We start from the raw sequence: 18,673 nt of genomic DNA, 5'->3' as shown, positions 1-18,673 counted from the left end.
CTTTTCTAGACACTCCAGTTATAGTAATGAAAAAAAAAATAACTAAAGCCTTGCCACTATGGAGTTTATAATCCAGTTTGGGGAGACGTGTAATAAAATAAATAATTTTTCATATTCAAAGCTATTAAGTGCTTTGGAAAGCAACAAACCAGGGAAGGTGGGTTGAGAACCCTGGACAAGGATGTACCTGCAATGTTTTTAAGTTTATTTATTTTTAAGAGAGACAGAGAACAAGTGGGGGACAGGAAGGGAGAGATGGAGAAAGAGGGAGAATCCAAAGCAAACTCCAGGCTGGGAGCTGTCAGGGCAGAGCCCAATGTGCAGGGCTACACCCATGGGCCATGCTATCATGATGTGAGCCAAAGTCAGACGCTTAACTAACTAAGCCGCCCAGGTGCCCCTTTTGTTGCAATTTTATATGGGCAAGCTCAAGAAAGCCTCATTAGGAAGGGCCACTTGGCAAAGATTGAAGGAAGTCAGAGAGCAAAACTGTGAGCATCTAAGAGACTTCCGGAAAGACATAGCAGCAAGTGTAAAAGCCCTGAGGGGAATGTGCCTTGTGTATGAGGCAGTGAGGCCCATGGAGCTGGGGCAGAGCAGAAAGAAGAGGTGAGCGTAGTAAAGGGAAGCTGGATCACGTAAAGTCATGTGTAGCAGACAGGGAGCCTCAGTGCAAAGGTCGTCTGCTCTGCCACTGTATGAATCACACAGATATGTTAAGAAAGTAAATACCAAAAGCTATCCATGCAACGTCTGGTGAGTTGAACAAAAATGGCTTTCTTCTAGAAATAACAGAGATTTCTATTTGTCTCACCTAGTTTTTCTTTCAAATATTTTTCTATTATCTGTGCAGGAGGCATTAGTCTCCCGGTGAGTGAAAATTATGTAATCCTGACTCATTGACTCAGTTACATTCAAATGTCAGGTCATTAAAAGCACCTGGGAAACTTACTAAGAATACGTATTACAGGGTCCCATCCCCACAGACACTGCTTCAGAAGTTCTGGAGTGGGAGTGACAGCAACAACAACAGTCTTCATATTAATAGACACTCTAGTCCACTTTGATGTCTAGAGTCTAGAGGTCACAAATGAAGACTCACTTATCCCAGTGGTGTGTTGTACCTTCAAAACGGCAACAGATTACACATCCTCAGAACTGTGCTTCCTCTGGAGAATACGTGATTATAATTGCAGAACGTTGGAGTCTTTGCTAGTTTAGTGTCTGTCCTCCCAACTAGAGGAAGTTAAACTGATAAAGTTTACTTTATACTTGATATACCTGATGTACTTCTCCGTGATGTAGAAGGCAAGATGCTTTGCTGAGAGCAAGAAGGAAGGGAGTAAAGGGCTGGGAGAATAAAATTAGGAAATGTATACGACATAGGAGAAGTCAACGGTGCAAGAAGGAAAACTGCAGTAAAATAACCTTGTTGAACCAACCATCTGTGCTAGGTTCTGTTGCACAGGATGCTCATAAAATCCTTTCACATTCTGCAAAGAAATGTGTCCAGCCCATTAATGAGTAACCAGAATTGTAGACGAGATAGTAACTTGTCCTTGGTTATTCAGGTAGAAAAAGGTATTGTAAAGCTGAGCTTCAAATCCACGTCCATCTACTTCTAAAGGTATGTCCTGTCAATCGTCCTTTCTGCCTGCCTTGGGAACAATAGAACAATTTTCAAACAGACGAGTGCCCCCAGCTATGTAAGAAAGTTTTTACATTGAGTTTTTAAATCGCATTCTCCATATATTGACTTTTGTCCCACTCTTGTAATTGAAATATGGTTGACATGTGATATTATGTCCTACTCTTTTCTAATCTCATTTTCATGTCAGTGCTTTAAAGATAAGTTCCATGTTCCTCGTATCTACTCTATCCAAGACCAGTTCTGAAGTAATGTGGGGTCTTCCAGCTGTCATTAAATCCTCATAGAAACACCTAGATCTTTAACATAGTTGGTACTCACTAATGGTGATCTTGGGCATATTACTAAACCTCTGTACCTCATTTTCCCCCATCTGTAAAAGGAAAATAAGCATGGTACTAATTCATAAAGTAGTTATATAAAATGTATGTATGTACACATACACAGAGAGTGTGTACGTCTGTGTGTGTGTGTGTGTGTGTGTGTATGTAAATGCTTCAAATTGTGCATGGTAAATGGTAAGTGCTACATAATGTATGCATCATCATTATCCTCACCATCATCATCTGTGATTTATAATTATATTGAATTGACTCCACAGCATTTGTGTTCCTTATTTTCTAAGTTATATTGCTTTAAGTAAGAATTTACCTCTTCTCTAATTAAAAAAATATAAAAATAAAGCTTATTTATACCACAATTATACTCTTACAGAAAAGAGCCAGTTCTCAATATTTTTTCACTAAAAGAAAGGAAATGTTTCTACATATAAATTAAATGTATAAAAGTATTATCACATTTGTAATTTCTTTATAGAATGGAAAGCATAAACCCAAAGAACTGATCCTGACTCATTTTCTTTTTTGAGAATTTACAGTGAAACGTTTTAATTTGTCTTGGAAAGTTTTCTAAAGGTGATGTTTTACATTTAAACTAGAATGCAGCATAAGGACTTTTTTTCTCGGGAAGTACAGAGGAAAAGACTTCCCAGACCTGAGGAGTATTGCAAAGTATTATTTTATCACCCATCCAAACAGTTTTTTTTTTATTTTTTTTAATGTTTACTTATTTTTGAGAGAGAGAGAGACAGAGAGAATGAACGGGGGAGAGGCAGAGAGAGAGGGAGACACAGAATCAGAAGCAGGCTCCAGGCTCTGAACTATCAGCACAGAGCCTGATGTGGGGCTTGAATTCATGAACCTTGAGATCATGACCTGAACTGAAGCCCAAAGCTTACCCGACTTAACCACCCAGGCATCCCACCCATCCAAATAGTTCTAAGGTTGTTTCCCAGGCCAGACTGATACACAAAGACTGCTTTTCTCTTAGTCAGGTGACTAATCAAGTGACCTATAGGACCAAGAAGAGCTAGAGTTTCCTCCAGTTAGAATAGGCAGGCTCTTAAAAGGGCAATTATTCAGGGCTCCTGTGTGGCTCAGTGGGTTAAACATCAGACTCTTGATTTTGGTTCAGGTCATGATCTCACGGTCATGAGATAGAGCCCCATGTTCGGCTCAGTGCTGAGTGTGAAACCTGCTTAAGATTCTCTCTCCCTCTGCCTCTGTCTCTACCCCCCAAGCCCACCCCCTGTCTGTCTGTCTGTCTGTCTCTCTCTCTCTCTCAAAAAAAGGCAATTATTCAAGAATATAAAGGATTTGTGAGGCACGTGGGTGGCTCAGTCAGTTGAGTCTCTGACTCTTGTTTTCGGCTCAGGCCATGATCCCAGGGTCATGGGATTCAGGCCCTGCCTGGGGCCCCAGGTGCAGCATTCAGTCTGCTTGAGAGTCCTTCTCTCCCTGCGCCCTTCTCTCATGTTTGCTCTCTCTCACTCTAACATAAATTAAAAAAAGAGAGAGAGAGAGAGAGAGAATGATGGATTTATATAAGAACTAAGCTCTAAAGCACAGGCACAAGAAATATTTTAATAATAATTCAATAAAGGGGAAAATTGTATCTTAATTTAATCTAAGTAATAACTATTTTTAGCTTGACACTGATGCTGAACTTCCAGAATACACACTATACATTCAAATAATTTTTGAATCTTGTTAAATGCTTTCTAATGACGATGAGTACTTTGAATCCAGTGCAGTATAATGTTTCTATGTTTAGATGGTGATGATATGACAATGAAAGATAGGAAATCATACTTTACTCTTTTTAGCTATTGAATTAAAAGAATTAAGTTGTCTGAAAGTAATGAATTAAAATGAACTCTTCCTAAGTTATAAGGAGCAAAAATAAACTACATGAAAGACTCTCTTTATTTCTTAAAATTTAAAATTGTTGACTTTCACATTTTAGTTAATGTGTTATATCAGTGCATATATTGGCTTCAACTGGACAGAACTTTTGTTCAGTAACCAGTTGTGTGGATATGCACAAATCATTCAACTTCTCCAAACTCCAAATTCTGTATCTGTAAACTAGGACAGCAATTTCTTCCATCCATAACTGTTTCAAGACATAAATACAATGCATGTGGTATGCTTATCATCCCACTCAGTATATAAATATTAGTAATTATTATTGTGTTAAAAGAGAAACAGAAAAGTAAAAGCTGTAAATGAAATTATTTTTGCTGATATGCAACTAAAATAGGGAAATATTTTTTTTAATTTTGTTAATGTTTATTTATTTTTGAGAGAGAGAGAGAGAGAGAGAGAGAGAGAGAGAGAGACAGAGCACAAGCAGTGGAGGGGCAGAGAGAGACGGAGATACAGAATCTGAAGCAGGCTCCAGGCTCTGAGCTCTCAGCACGGAGCCGGAAAAGAGGGTCGAACCCACAAAGTGTGAGATCATGACCTGAGCCGAAGTCGGACGCTTAATCCACTGAGCCACCCAGGCGCTCCAGGAAATATTTTTTGAAGAAATTAATGCCTTCTCCCTTTTACTGTTAATTTTGCCTTTATTCAATTACATATGGAGATTTCCAAGAAGGGAATAAAATTTATTTTCACTTCTACTCTGTTTTCTGATTTGTATTAAAATCTTACTGGACAGGGGCGCCTGGGCGGCTCAGTCGGTTGAGCGTCCTACTTCAGCTCAGGTCATGATCTCACCACTTGTGCGTTCGAGCCCCGCGTCAGGCTCTGTGCTGTCAGCTCAGAGCCTGGAGCTTGCTTCAGATTCTGTGTCTCCCTCTCTCTCTGTCCCTCCCTTGCTCATGCTTTGTCTCTCTCTGTCTCAAAAATAAATTAATAAAAACATTAAAAAATTTAAAAAAGAAATCTTACTGGAGAGTGGATGAGAATATTTAGCTTACTCTCATATAGTGTGGTTTAAAAGTCCAAATATAAATCTACAAAGGTGTAATCAAGTATAGAATACAGTATACCTATCAACCTCCTTCTTTATTGCATCTGACTGTAGTCCCTGAGTTAAAAAAAGAAAAGAAAAAAGAAGCCTAAGGTAAATCAGCTTGATTGTTCAGAATACTTCATTCACAGGGCAGCGGCGCCCTATTTTCCTTTCCAGTATAGATGAAAAATGTCTTAGTAATATTCTCTAGTCATTGGATAGCATTGTCCCGTGTGACTGAGTACAGAACCAAGGGGAAACCACATACAACCATTAGCTTCCCAAGGTTCATGTATTTGGTTGTGTTTGGCTTCAGGCATTCACCCACAGTGCCTTCAGAGCCACTGTTGCATTGGTTCTCAAAATCACCTATACATTTTGGATCCAGGAATCTCACCATGAAATAAGAAAGACAAAATGTGGAATGGGAAAGGAAATGGAAAATCCTGAAGGACCAAATGAAAGGTATGAGTACTGCTGGCTGAAAAGCTGAGAAATGCCTTTACTTCACATAGCTGTGAACAAATTGAGCACATTTTCACTTCTAACATACTATTTCATTCTAAGGAGAATCAAGGTACTAAGGAGAAACGGTTAATTGAAGGGTTCTAGAGGAAAAGTGCAAACTAGTCTGGAATATTTTATGGTGCCACAAAGTTTTAAAGTGCTCAAAAGATGACAGAACCATGTCGGGGCGCCTGGGTGGCTCAGTCGGTTGAGCTGCCGACTTTGGCTCAGGTCACGATCTCGCGGTCCATGAGTTTGAGCCCCGTGTCGGGCTCTGTGCTGACAGCTCGGAGCCTGGAGCCTGTTTCCGATTCTGTGTCTCCCTCTCTCTGACCCTCCCCCATTCATGCTCTGTCTCTCTCTGTCTCAAAAATAAATGAACGTTAAAAATAAAATAAAATAAAGATGACAGAACCATGTCAAACACACATAGGGCTTTCAATAGCTAAATCTCCAACAATTTGAGCATCAAAATAAATAGTGATGGTAATCCATTTTATATTTAAAAAGTCAATAAGTCTTTGCTAATCCTAAATAAATAAATGAGAAAAGAGAAAGATATTCCTTACAATAAAATGGAAAAATTAGACTCATAAAATCCTTTTAATAATCATAGAAATAATCAATTCAGGAAAATAAATCATTATCAGCGTATGCTAAAACCAAAAAAAGCTTGGTGGGGATAAAATATTTATAGTTTCAGTGTGTGTCATAACTGATTATTATCAATTATAAGGAAGATGGTAACTTTTCAGTGTTATCAAACACATTATCAAAAGTCACCAACACGTTATCAAAAGTCACCAACAACACGTTATCAAAACAACAACGTTAACAAACAACACGTTATCAAACAACACATTATCAAAAATCACCAAAGTTAACATTAACAAATAATTGCAAACTGGCATCATGTGTCTTCTGTTGTGATGCACTGAGATGGACAAGAAATCATTTGTATTTCTGACGAAAACACAGAACTTGCATCTATCTATGAGGCAACAACAACAACAGCAACAACAAAACAAATTAAGGAACATTCAATAAAACCATTGGTTAGTGCTTTTAAGAAATGCCAATGTCATAAGTGGCAAAAGGTGATGAACAATTCCAAAATAAAGGAGTGCTAAGAGACATGAAGCCTCTGTTAGAAGAAAAATTTTATATGGGATTTTATTGGGACAATTGGCAATATTTGTATATGAATAGTAAATTAAATAATAGTATTTAACAATATCAAATATTTTATAATAGCACTGTGTATAATGAATGCCCTTTTTTATTTTAATATTTATTTATTTTTGAGAGAGAGAGAGGGAGAGACAGAGCATTAGCAAAGAGAGAGAGAGAGACAGGGACAGAATCTGAAACAGGTTCCAGGCTCTGAGCTGTCAGCACAGAGCCCAGTGCAGGGTTCAAACTCAGGAACTCATGACCTGAGCCAAAGTCAGACACTTAGCTGACTGAGCCACCCAAGTGCCCCTAAAAGAATGTCCTTTTTAAAGAACACATACAAACTGAAATATCTAGAGATAAGCATGTATGATATCTTTAATTTACTCTAAAATTGAACAGAAATATGTACACACACACACACAGAGTAAATATGACAAAAGCTAACAATTGGTGAGTGTGGGTAAAGAAAATAAGAAAGTTCATTAAAGTGTTCTTGAAACTTTTTAATTCATTTGTAATTTTTTCAAATTAGAAGTTCAAAGAAAAATAGAAAGAACAAAGGAGTGAGGTCCTTTTCATTCATCCTGAATTTACTTTGGTACCTTACCCAAGACTGGGAGTGGAGTCTGTCAAAGGGAAAACTATACATTTTTAATCATGGCACAACAAATACTTCCTGTCCATGTCCTTAAAAGAGGGGTTTCTAGTAAAATGTTACTCGTGTATATAGCTGTTAAATTTTTCAACATTTTGTCTTTTTCGTGACCCATATTACTATTAAAATAGTAATAATTACTCTAAAAATGAGAGTGCCTAAGAATTTCCTAGCAAGTTTGTAAAAATGAACATTCCTAGCCATATTCCCCAGAAATTTTAGCTCCATAAATGTGCTGTGGGCACAAGCATCTGTGTCATTAATAAGCACTCACTCCGGGCGATTCTGAAAGAGATCATCACAAACTACCTGGAGAGAGATGCTGAAGTGCTTTTGAGCTTCCTCCCAGTGGAAGCCAGCTGAGTCTCGCTTTTGCACAGGAATAAGGGCAAGTGGTTAGCAGGAGACTGAAGAAAGTTTTTCCTGAAACCCAGAGAGCAACCATTCTGGAGCAGAAAGGAAGAATCTCCCTAGTTTTGATTTTATTCTCCAGGACCCAACAATTAATTACTCTACCGTCAACAAAACATTTTGAACATTTTCCTTACTAACTCCTCATCATCTTCGTTCCACGGCTAGATATAAATTAGGGTTTAAATGTGTGTTAGAGATTAGAATTTATAGTCATCCGCTTTATAGCAAATCAAAATATTGGATAATTACAAATAATAAATACTTGTGAACCTGCCATTTAACTTCAAGTTATCGACATTTTTGTGATTTTTTTCTTTTTTACCAAAAAAAATTGTTTCTGTTAAAGTTAAAATTCTCACTGTTTGACCCTCCAGGTCTCATTCCGATACCTCATTCCCATCCCCAAGAGACAACCATCATTTGCGATGCAGTGTAAACACTTCTAGTTCATTTTCTTTACTATATATATATGTATTCTCAGCGACAATATATAGCATTTTGAGTGTTTTTCTTATTTACATAAATGACATAATATTATGTGTTACATTTTATTTTAATTTTTTTTAAGTTTATTTATTTTGAGAGACAGAGAGAGCAGAGGAGGGGCAGAGAGAGAGAGGGAGAGAGAGAGAGAATCCCATGCAGGCTCCATGCTGTCAGAGTGGAGCCTGATGTGGGGCTTGAACCCACAAACTGCGAGATCATGACCTGAGCCGAAAACCAAGAGTCAGATGCTTAACCAACTGAGCCACCCAGGCGCCCCTTATGTGTTACATTTTGATATTTGATTTTGTCAGTCAAAATGGTTTTAAACTATACATGCTGATAAAGATAACGCTAGTTCAATCAACGTGGATTTAAGATAAATGTAGCTTAAAACAATGTATATTTATTATTTCACGATTTCCATGAGTCACGAGTCCAGCCATGGTTTACCTGGTGCTCTCCTCAGAGTCTACTGGCCATAATCAAGGTAACAGTGAGAGGTATAGTCTCATCTACAGATTGAGGGGCTCTTCTATGCTGATAAAGCTGTTGGAAGAATTCAGATCCTTCAGTTGTAGTGTTGAGGACAGTAGTTCCCTTCCCCATGACCCTCTCTACTGGCAGTTCACAACAGGACAACTTAATTCTTCAAGGTCAGCATATCTGTCTTCCGGTGTGTGACAGGGAAGACTGAATATCAGATACATAAGCAGTCCTCTCTTTTATATTTTGGCAATAGAAAATATTATATATATAATATAAAAATGGTAGTACAAGCTGAAACCATGCAGAGTGATCTTAACTAGCAGGAATAAATTATAATTCTCATTATTATTTTCCTGTCCCTCATAAAAAAATTTTGTCAAACTTTTGTCAAAGCATTGACAACTCTCTTACTGTATGTTAAAAATATATAAAAAATATTTTAAAATAGTAAAACAAAAATATATTTAGAACTGTAATTTCACAGTAGAAATGTGCATAATTCATGTTTGATTTCTTTGTAAAAAAAAATAACAAGTCGTTTGAACAGTGCTTGCCTATTTCTCATTATATAATTATTATATGTAACAAATATCTTTTCCATGCCTTGGTGAAATGTCATCGTCCTTTCTAAGTTTGAGTCAGCTTCCAAAATGTTAACCTTTTTACCTTCAATATCATGAGAGGTCTCTCAGAGTTCCTTGAATGCAAGGTGTTCTGTCTGTCTCTTCTTCTGGACATCTTCGTGCCTTCCAGTATGGCCACTTCCATCATCTGTGTCAATCAGTTCACATTTATTAGGTTCTCCATTGTCCATAACAATAGCCTCTCCTTTATGGTCATTTTGCAATTCTGTATCTTACCTCCAAAAGTTCTTAATAGGGTTGTGTTCTATATAGTGGACTTTTTAGAAATAATAAGTCAGGAGGTGGGAGAGGAAGATGGCGGCGTAGGAGGACTCTGGGCTCACTGAGTCCTGCTGATCACTTAGATTCCACCTACACCTGCCTAAATAACCCAGAAAACCGCCAGAAGACTAGCAGAACGGAGTCTCTGGAGCCAAGCGCAGACGAGAGGCCCACGGAAGAGGGTAGGAGGGGCAGCGAGGCGGTGCGCGCTACACGGACTGGCGGGAGGGAGCCAGGGCGGAGGGGCATCCCGCCGGCAAGCAGAGCCCTGGAGTCTGGCTTGCAAAATCGGAGGGGCCAGACGGAGTGTGTTCCGACAGCAAGCGGGACTTGACATCTGGAAGGTTATAAGCTAACAGTTCTGCTCGGAGAATGGGAGGGCTGGAGGACAATGGGAGGGAGAGTTGTTGAGCCCAGGGCGACAGAGCTCAGCTTGGCCGGGAGCAAAGGCACTCGCCAGCGCCATCTCCCTCACCCATCCACCAGCCAAAATCCCAAAGGGAACCAGTTCCTGTCAGGGAACTTGCTTGCACCACGCAAACACCCAATGCTGTGCTTCTGTGGATCCATCCCTCCGGCGGGTCTGACTCCTTCCAGCTGCCTCAGGGCCCCTCCTGAAGTGGATCTCCGAAGGAAAAGCCAGCTGAGCCTGCCTCTCCCGCCCCGTGCACCTTACTGATCCACCCCAGCTAATACGCCAGATCCCCAGCACCACAAGCCTGGCAGTGTGCAAGTAGCCCAGATGGGCCACACCACCCCACAGCGAATCCCGCCCCTAGGAGAGGGAAAGAGAAGGCACACACCAGTCTGACTGTGGCCCCATCCGTGGGCTGGGGGTAGACATCAGGTCGGACTGCGCCCCGCCCACCAACACAAGTTATTCAAGACAGCACAGGGGAAGTGCCCTGCAGTTCTGCACCACTCCAGGGACTATCCAAAATGATGAAACGGAAGAATTCTCCTCAAAAGAATCTCCAGGAAATAACAACAGCTAACAAACTGATCAAAAAGGATTTAAACAATAGAACAGAAAGTGAATTTAGAATAATAGTCATAAAATTAATTGCTGGGCTTGAAAACAGCATAGAGGACAGCAGAGAATCTCTTGCTACAGAGATCAAGGGACTAAGGAACAGTCGGGAGAAGATAAAAAATGCTATAAATGAACTGCAAAATAAAATGGAGATGACCACGGCTCGGACTGAAGAGGTAGAGGAGAGAATAAGTGAACTAGAAGATAAAATTATGGAAAAAGAGGAAGCTGAGAAAAAAGAGATAAAAAAATCCAGGAGTATGAGGGGAAAATTAGAGAACTAAGTGATGCACTAAAGAGAAATAATCTACGCATAATTGGTATTCCAGAGGAGGAAGAGAGAGGGAAAGGTGCTGAAGGGGCACTTGAAGAAATCATAGCTGAGAACTTCCCTGATCTGGGGAAGGAAAAAGGCATTGAAATCCAAGAGGCACAGAGAACTCCCTTCAGACGTAACTTGAATCGATATTCTGCATGACATATCATAGTGAAACTGGCAAAATACAAGGATAAAGAGAAAATTCTGAAAGCAACTAGGGATAAATGTGCTCTAACATATAAAGGGATACCTATAAGACTCGTGACCGATCTCTCTACTGAAACTTGGCAGGCCAGAAAGGAATGGCAGGAGATCTTCAATGTGATGAACAGAAAAAATATGCAGCCGAGAATCCTTTATCCAGCAAGTCTGTCATTTAGAATAGAAGGAGAGATAAAGGTCTTCCCAAACAAAAACTGAAGGAATTTGTCACCACTAAACCAGCCTTACAAGAGATCCTAAGGGGAATCCTGTGAGACAAAGTACCAGAGACATTGCTACAAGCATGAAACCTACAGACATCACAATGACTCTAAACCCATATCTTTCTATAATAACACTGAACGTAAATGGACTAAATGTGCCATCCAAAAGACATAGGGTATCAGAATGTATAGTGGACTATTTAGATCATTTACTATAGTAAATGAAATTTGTGCATGTCAGAACTGTGCAAAGCAAGGACTAACTATATATTGTCACCTGACCACAACAGTGACATTCTATCACCTTTACCATATTTTGTTAGTCACAAATGATAGGTCCTGCTCAACTCAAGGAGTGGGGATTATACAAAGCATAACACCAGAGTAGGGAGAGGGGATGATTATGGAGGCCTTCTCAGAATTCTGCCTATGATTGTATTTATAATTTTACTAATTCTGGTTAATTTTGTAGCACAATACATTCCTACCAGGACTATATGATGGTTCCTGACTCTCCACAGTTTCACTGAAACTTGGTATTATCAGATATTTATTTTTGCCAGTTCAATAATTGAAAAGCATGATCATTATTTGAAATTTCACTTTCTTGTCATTAAAATTTAGTAACTTTTATGTTTTTAGACAATCTTCTTCCTCTTTTTTGAATTACTTATATTCATTGATTATTTTCCCATTTTTCATAGTTTTCATTTTATTTCCTAGAAGTAGTTTATGTAATCTAGATAGTAATTCATAGTATATTGCATATGATGAAAATGTATGTTCTCAGTCTGATCTGTGCCTTGAATCTAGTTAATCATGTCTCTTTTAGTATAGAAGTTTTAATTTGAATGCATTAAAATTTATCAGTTTTTCCCTCTGTGCCATTTTAAAATGGCCCAAGCCCTAAACCAATGCCATTACTTTTTCTTCATAAAAATAACACCAAATATAGAATTAACAATTGGTTGTTAAATCAATGAAAATTATTATAAATGTGTCACAACAACTATTTTCGATTCTAAACATCCAGAGTTAAAATTTAATATCAAAAGCAAACATAAAATTAGGAGGAATTAAAACAAATCATGATTTGCTATATTAACTGCATTCTCCAAAAAAAATAAATAATGCGTTATGACAGCAATCTTTTCCAATAGGACATAGGCAGAAGATACCAAAGACAATTTCAGATTGAGCAAAAAAAGGAATATGACTGAGATATTTGGGAAAATTTACACCCAAAGTTAAATGAAAAGTGCTACTCTTTATTTGTAAAATCTCAAATGCATTCGAATGGCAACATTATTATAAAAATTGTCCACTACAAACTCAAAGCATCACTTTGATCTGTTTGGCCCAGACAATTTCTTTCCTAGGATATGAGCTCCGTTTTCTTTTTCTTTTTCTTTCCAAGTAGGTTAATACAAAAGCACTTCAGATAATAAGAAAGCCAAAGGATTGAGTCTTTTCATCAAAACATGAAATGGAAAGGCTGTGAAATTAAAGATAGAGATCTGTTTATTTGTATAGAGACAAATTAAAAATGCATCTGTAAAACAAAACAGTCAGCTCTTTTGTAGTTGGTGTTCATCTGAGCTAATCTAAAGCACGTGTGCACGCGCGCGCGCGCGCGCACACACACACACACACACACACACACACTCTATATGAAATCTTCCCATTAAAAAGTAATTAGAAATGACTTTTAAAAATAGCCTCCCAAATTCCCTTTGTATAATTTCCGACAACCCCTTCATCTTATCAAGTTTTTTGTTAAGACTGTCATTATGCTAACTGGATTGTGCTTCTTTTTTGTTTCTACTAAATGCTTCTAGGGGGACAAAATATTCTCTTGTGTTTAAAATAAGTTTAACCTATTTAATACATATTGTTTCACATAGAAAATATGCACACCTTTAAAAATCTATTTCTGTTACTTATGTACTCAGTATCAATATGCAAAGAGAACACTGTAATTCAGCAAGATTCTCCGCAAGGATCCTCTTAACAAATCCAAAGTCTAGATATCTGGTAATATAACCTGAGGCTGAAGAATTCTATAGCCCAACCTACCGCCTTGTGGATTGCAGTTTATTCCCTGTGGGTAATACATCAACATCTGAAAACCTGAATGGAAGTTTTAAAAGAAAAAAAATTTTCAGACATGAAAACTTCAAAATCAACCTCCAGATGGTTTCAATGCAGTTTAAAATTTCAGCCTCAGAAATTCTCTGTAGGATTTTCTACCTTTTTAATTCTTTGGTCTAAGAAATATTCAGTATAGTGTTTTCTATTGCTCTTTTTGAATTTTCCTTCTATTTTCATAGCTAGCATTTATTAATGACCATTTATTTTTGAAACCTCATTAAAGGGCAAAAAGCGCAGGTTTAAGAAGTCTCTTCTGGGGCGCCTGGGTGGCTCAGTGGGCTGGGCGTCCCACTTCAGCTCAGGTCACGATCTCGCAGCCAGTGAGTTCGAGCCCCGCGTCGGGCTCTGGGCTGACAGCTCAGAGCCTGGAGCCTGTTTCAGATTCTGTGTCTCCCTCTCTCTCTGACCCACCCCATTCATGCTCTGTCTCTCTCTGTCTCAAAAATAAATAAACGTTAAAAAAAAATTAAAAAAAAAAAAAGAAGTCTCTTCTAAGGTATGGTCTCGCACTGAGAGACAGAAATGTCTGAGGAATGAAGAATTGCCACGGGATTGCAATAGTTTAGGAATGGAGACAAGCTCACCGTACTCACTCTAAATATACCCCCCTTCTCCTGGGGTGGGGGCAACTTAAAGGGACTAAATATGCCCTCAGACCTCCAGTTATGTAGGACCAAAGGAAATCCCAGCAGAAAATGAGGGAGAGGAAAATGTGTTCAGGGTATTTGACCCCTTGGCTCCCTTATAACATGTGACCAGAAGTCACTGCTTCTGTCAAGATAGCCAACTTCTTCTCCTCCCAGCTTCCTGGAACTGCTTTCCCCAGCCCCTTTCAGGCTGAGTGTGGTAACAGCTTTGCAGCTACTTGCTCTGTTATTCCACTATCCTTTGTGGTTCCCCTACGCTCACACTTTTTAAATAAATTGCCTTTTGTAAATAAACTCATCTCAAATGATCCTATTTTAAGTATGCCATATTTTATCAGAACTCCTGATACATTTACTATAAGAAATTTGTCTAACTTAAAATCAATGATTCTCGGGGGCCTGGGTGGCTCAATTGGTTAAGCACCCAACTTCAACTCAGGTCATGATCTCGCAGTTCCTGAGTTCGAGCCCCACATCGGGCTCTGTGCTGACAGCTTGGAGCCTGGAGCCTGCTTCTGATTCTGTGTCTCTCTCTTTCTCCCTCTCTCTCTCTCTCTCTCTCTCTCTCTCTTCTGGTCCCTCCCCCCACTCACTCTCTCTCTCTCTCTCAAAAATAAATAAACATTAAAAAATTAAAAATCAGTGATTCTATAGGCAAATTATAGGTATATTTTACACACACAATTTTTCTTATTCAATTACTCAGTGGCCACTAACAGCGTGACAACTATTTTGAGGCAGTTTTGACTTTTTTTTTTTTTTTTTTTAGTGTCTAAAAGGGATCTTGAGAGATTCAGATTGTGTATGCCAGTTTGTGCCTGGACCAGTCACATGAACTAAAGGAGCTCATATTTTCTCACATAGGAGCAGGAAAGACAGCATGTGTTGGGAGTGAAATACCAGGGACCAGAAGAATAAGTTGAGTTGTGCTGGAATAATTCACCAGAGGAGCCACCAGGATGGCCACCCCTATAAAAGAGCAGCAGACATGAGCAGGAGAGGAAGGATGGCTGTGAGAAGGGAACTTTGTGAGCGTTACAGGGACTCTACTGGTATGAAGGGCTAATAAGAGCTGCTGGAAGAGTCTGGCCTGAGGGGTTCAGAACCATTTGAGAAATTTATGTGGACTATGGATCTACTGCTGGAAAAATGTCACCAAGGACTTCCTGAGCTGTTGCAGTTCTGAGAGAACATGAGGAGGAAAGTAAGGAGGTAGCTTGTGTTTTCTACACAGAATAAGAGCAACCGGCTTGGCTGTGTGGTGTGTTTGGGGAGTAGGAAGTGATGCTTGTCCTTGCAATGCGGTCCTCCATAGGCAAGGGAGTCAATCAGAGGAGGATAAGCAGATACCTTCTCAACATTTGATCGTGGGCTTCATAATAGACTCGAATCTTGTCCTAAAATGTGCTGGACCCAGCTCGAAGCAAGTACCGTCTCCCAGTTCCTTTCCTTTTTGAACCCTATTTCTAGTATATTTATCACAACAGAGTTGACTGACACAGACGGCAAGAGATGTAGCCTGGCTCTTACTGGGGAATGCCTAGAAGGAATAGGAGACATGAACCTTCTCCAGGTAGAAATCACCTGCCCAAGGTAAAAACTCTCCTAAAAATGGTCTCCCAGTTGAGTTAGCCCAGCCCCCTGGGAAAGGAAATTGGGCGTTGGATTAGGGGAGGAATCTTTGAGTCTTGAAGTGATAGAGGCCTAGATACTACCAGTAAATACCATGTCAATTTTCTCATTGACTCCTTTAAGAAAAGAAGACATCACGTACCCACTAATTGAATAAATATTAAAATATCATATAAAATAAGCCAAGTACTATTCTGGGTACAAGGGGCCCAACACTGTGCAATACAGACAAAAAACTCCTGCCTCATGGAACTTAGAGTCTAGTGAGGAAAGAGGGACAACAAACACGATTAGTGAGTCAGATATGTAGTGTGTTCTAATGGTGGTAAGTGCTAAGGGGAAACTGAAAAGGGACTAAGGAAGAAGTAAAGGAGGGAAATTGGTCGACTACTGGGAGAAGAGGGTTCCCAGCATAATAAACAAATTCAAAGGCCCTCAATGGAAGTCTTATGTTCCAGGAACAACAAGGGGCCAGTGCAGCTGGAATGGAGTGTACTAGATAGGACACAACAAAAGGACAGGTCAGGAAGCAAAGGGACCTAGATGTGGTGAGGCCATCGTAAGGACGTGTAGTGAGATGGGGGCAATGACAAAGGGGTGACACTTTGAAGACCATCCTGGCTGCTGTGTTGATCATGGCTGCAGAACGCCAAAGGCTGAAGCAGGAAACCAGTTAGGAGGCCACTCAAATAGCACAGCCAGAGACTTGGTGGCGTGGACAGGGTGTTAGTAGGTGAGGCGGTGAGATCCGGTCCACTTCTGGCTGTGTTTTGGATGCAGAGACTGCAGGCTGTGATGGCGCAACCCTTGTTACACTTCCTTCTGTTCCAGAGGGAGACTCTTGCACAATGTCTGACCCACATCTGGTTGGAAAACGGCCTATGTAGATTTGCCGAGGGTAGCAAATATACACCAGTTGAGAAGGAGGTATTTAATAGGAGGAAAACCATTATTCTTAGAGTTAGCAACCTCTCAAGTAGAAGATTTGCTTTCATCAAATTTATATTTCTTAATGATGTCATGGTATACAGGAGAAAAAAAATTATATAAATCTTTCAAAGGGGCTATGGAGTGCTAATCATCAAGCATTTGTTTTTCTGAGTGCATTATTATTATCTGAGTTGAGGGCTAGTGCTAACAGGATGAGAACGCTGAAGGAATTTTCCCTAGTGCTGTGGATGTTTTATCCACTAGCACTCAAAGGCATTATGCTGAACATCTACAGGGTCCTCTGAAAATATGTCAGACCTCAGGGAAGCATTGGCTTCAAATCACAGGAAAAAAACCTACATAGTGGAAAATAAATATTTAATTAAATTTTAATTAAATGTCTACAAATGCATAACCTTATGTCAACTTCATTAATTGTTAAATTTTGAATGCTTTTTTTTTTTTTTTGAGAGAGAAAGAGTGAGCAGGGCGTGGGTGGAGAGAGGGAGACAGAGAGAGACAGAGAGGGAGACAGAGAGAGATTTGTAAGCAGACTCCATGCTCATCACAGAATCCCATGCGGGGCTCCATCCCATGATTCTGGGATCATGACCTGAGCCAAAATCAAGAGGCGGATGTTTAGCCGACTGAGCCACCCAGGCGCCCTATTAAAATTTGAATTCTAAAATAAACGTCATGATATATGAGAACAATTTTAGGTTACAGTTTCTCACTTTGCAAGAATCCATGAGTTATCATGATTAATACAGTACAATTAGAACCAATTGTAATTTTATTGTAAGTCACTTCTTGCTAAGTAACTTAAAAAGCAAAGTTATAACCATCTTTTCAAAATTGTTTATTGAAAAAATATTGAATGTGTTATTTGGGTGTCTTATCACATCTCAGAAAGGGGAGATAAAATATTTAATGGAAGTTTCAGGGGACCTCTGGGGGAAACAGACACATTGACTGGGGGACTTTATTAAATAAATGTCTTCCTTCCCCATGGAGTCCTTGGTGAAAAGCCTAATCTCGTGGAGTTAGGATCCACCAAAATGCTGATCCTGCTTCAAGGTAGCATTGGAGCAAGATCAGAGGCTGCCGAGGAGGAGAAAATTAAGTCTGGATAGCACTGAAATATGCCAAATGTTGACTCTGACCGTGTTTTAAATTAAACAGGCTAAAAGGAATAAATACAGAGATCATTGTTTTGAAAAAATGTTGTAAACTGAAGTTTTGGTTTTAGTTTGCAAAAGGTATGGATTCATTATGTTCAAGAATTTTTGTGGTATGTTTATAATTTGCAGATTGTCTGGCAGAAAGGAAAATAAAGCTTACTGCTTTAAGAATGAACACAAACTCTTAGAAAAGGGAATAATAAAAATGAATTATCCAGAATATTTTCCCTGGCCTTAAACAAAGGGAAAGCTACAAACCACAGCAGCATGTAACACTTCCATAACAAGGAAAGGGCTGAATATGCTGATCGGAGTATTTCCAACAGTTAACAAGAGGGGGATAAGAAGTAAAAATAGCTTAAACAAAATTACTTCCAGCAATAAATTGTCATCTTATTAAAATGTAAGTTGCTGGGTGCTGTATGTATTAAATCACAGAAATAAAGGCAAGATTTGCACCAAGATTTATAGCCATTATGAGATAATGATTAGAAATGTTGCCGTTTTTCAAGTTTGATAGCTTGAAATGCCAAACTTGAAACACCTTCCATTCCTATTTTCCACCTGATATATGCCCACCCCAAATCCCCAATCCAAAGAAAATGTAGTGAGGATCTATCTCTGTCTTTTTCTTTGTTGTCCAATATGTTAATTCCTATTTGTCACAAACTCCAAAAAGGTTACCATTTTTATTTTTTATTTATCATTTATCATTAAGTGAAAGGAGGACTAAGTTTAACAAAGTTCTCATGTTCTTCTTCCTTTTTTTTTAATCCAC

General features: G+C 39.1%; 1 long non-coding RNA gene across 3 annotated transcripts in view; it reads right to left on the bottom strand.

The window, feature by feature from the left end:
• LOC123385470 overlaps positions 1 to 18,673 on the bottom strand; it is a 76,036-nt gene that overhangs the window by 53,353 nt on the left and 4,010 nt on the right. Inside the window, exons 3-4 of one of the 3 annotated variants that reach the window (XR_006598044.1) lie at positions 9,339 to 9,443; positions 8,568 to 8,732 (exon numbers count right to left, since the gene is read on the bottom strand). The exons of 1 other annotated variant lie outside the window; for it this stretch is intronic. This is a non-coding gene — a long non-coding RNA (uncharacterized LOC123385470). Of the gene's footprint in view, positions 1 to 8,567; positions 8,733 to 9,338; positions 9,444 to 18,673 lie in introns of those variants that run through there. One more of the 3 variants, XR_006598045.1, reaches the window with a different exon arrangement.

This window comes from Felis catus, chromosome B2 (assembly GCF_018350175.1).
Source record: "Felis catus isolate Fca126 chromosome B2, F.catus_Fca126_mat1.0, whole genome shotgun sequence".
Lineage (NCBI taxonomy): Eukaryota > Metazoa > Chordata > Mammalia > Carnivora > Felidae > Felis > Felis catus.
The sequence above is the reverse complement of the archived record's forward strand: the minus strand, read 5'-3'. Positions and strand labels throughout refer to the sequence as shown.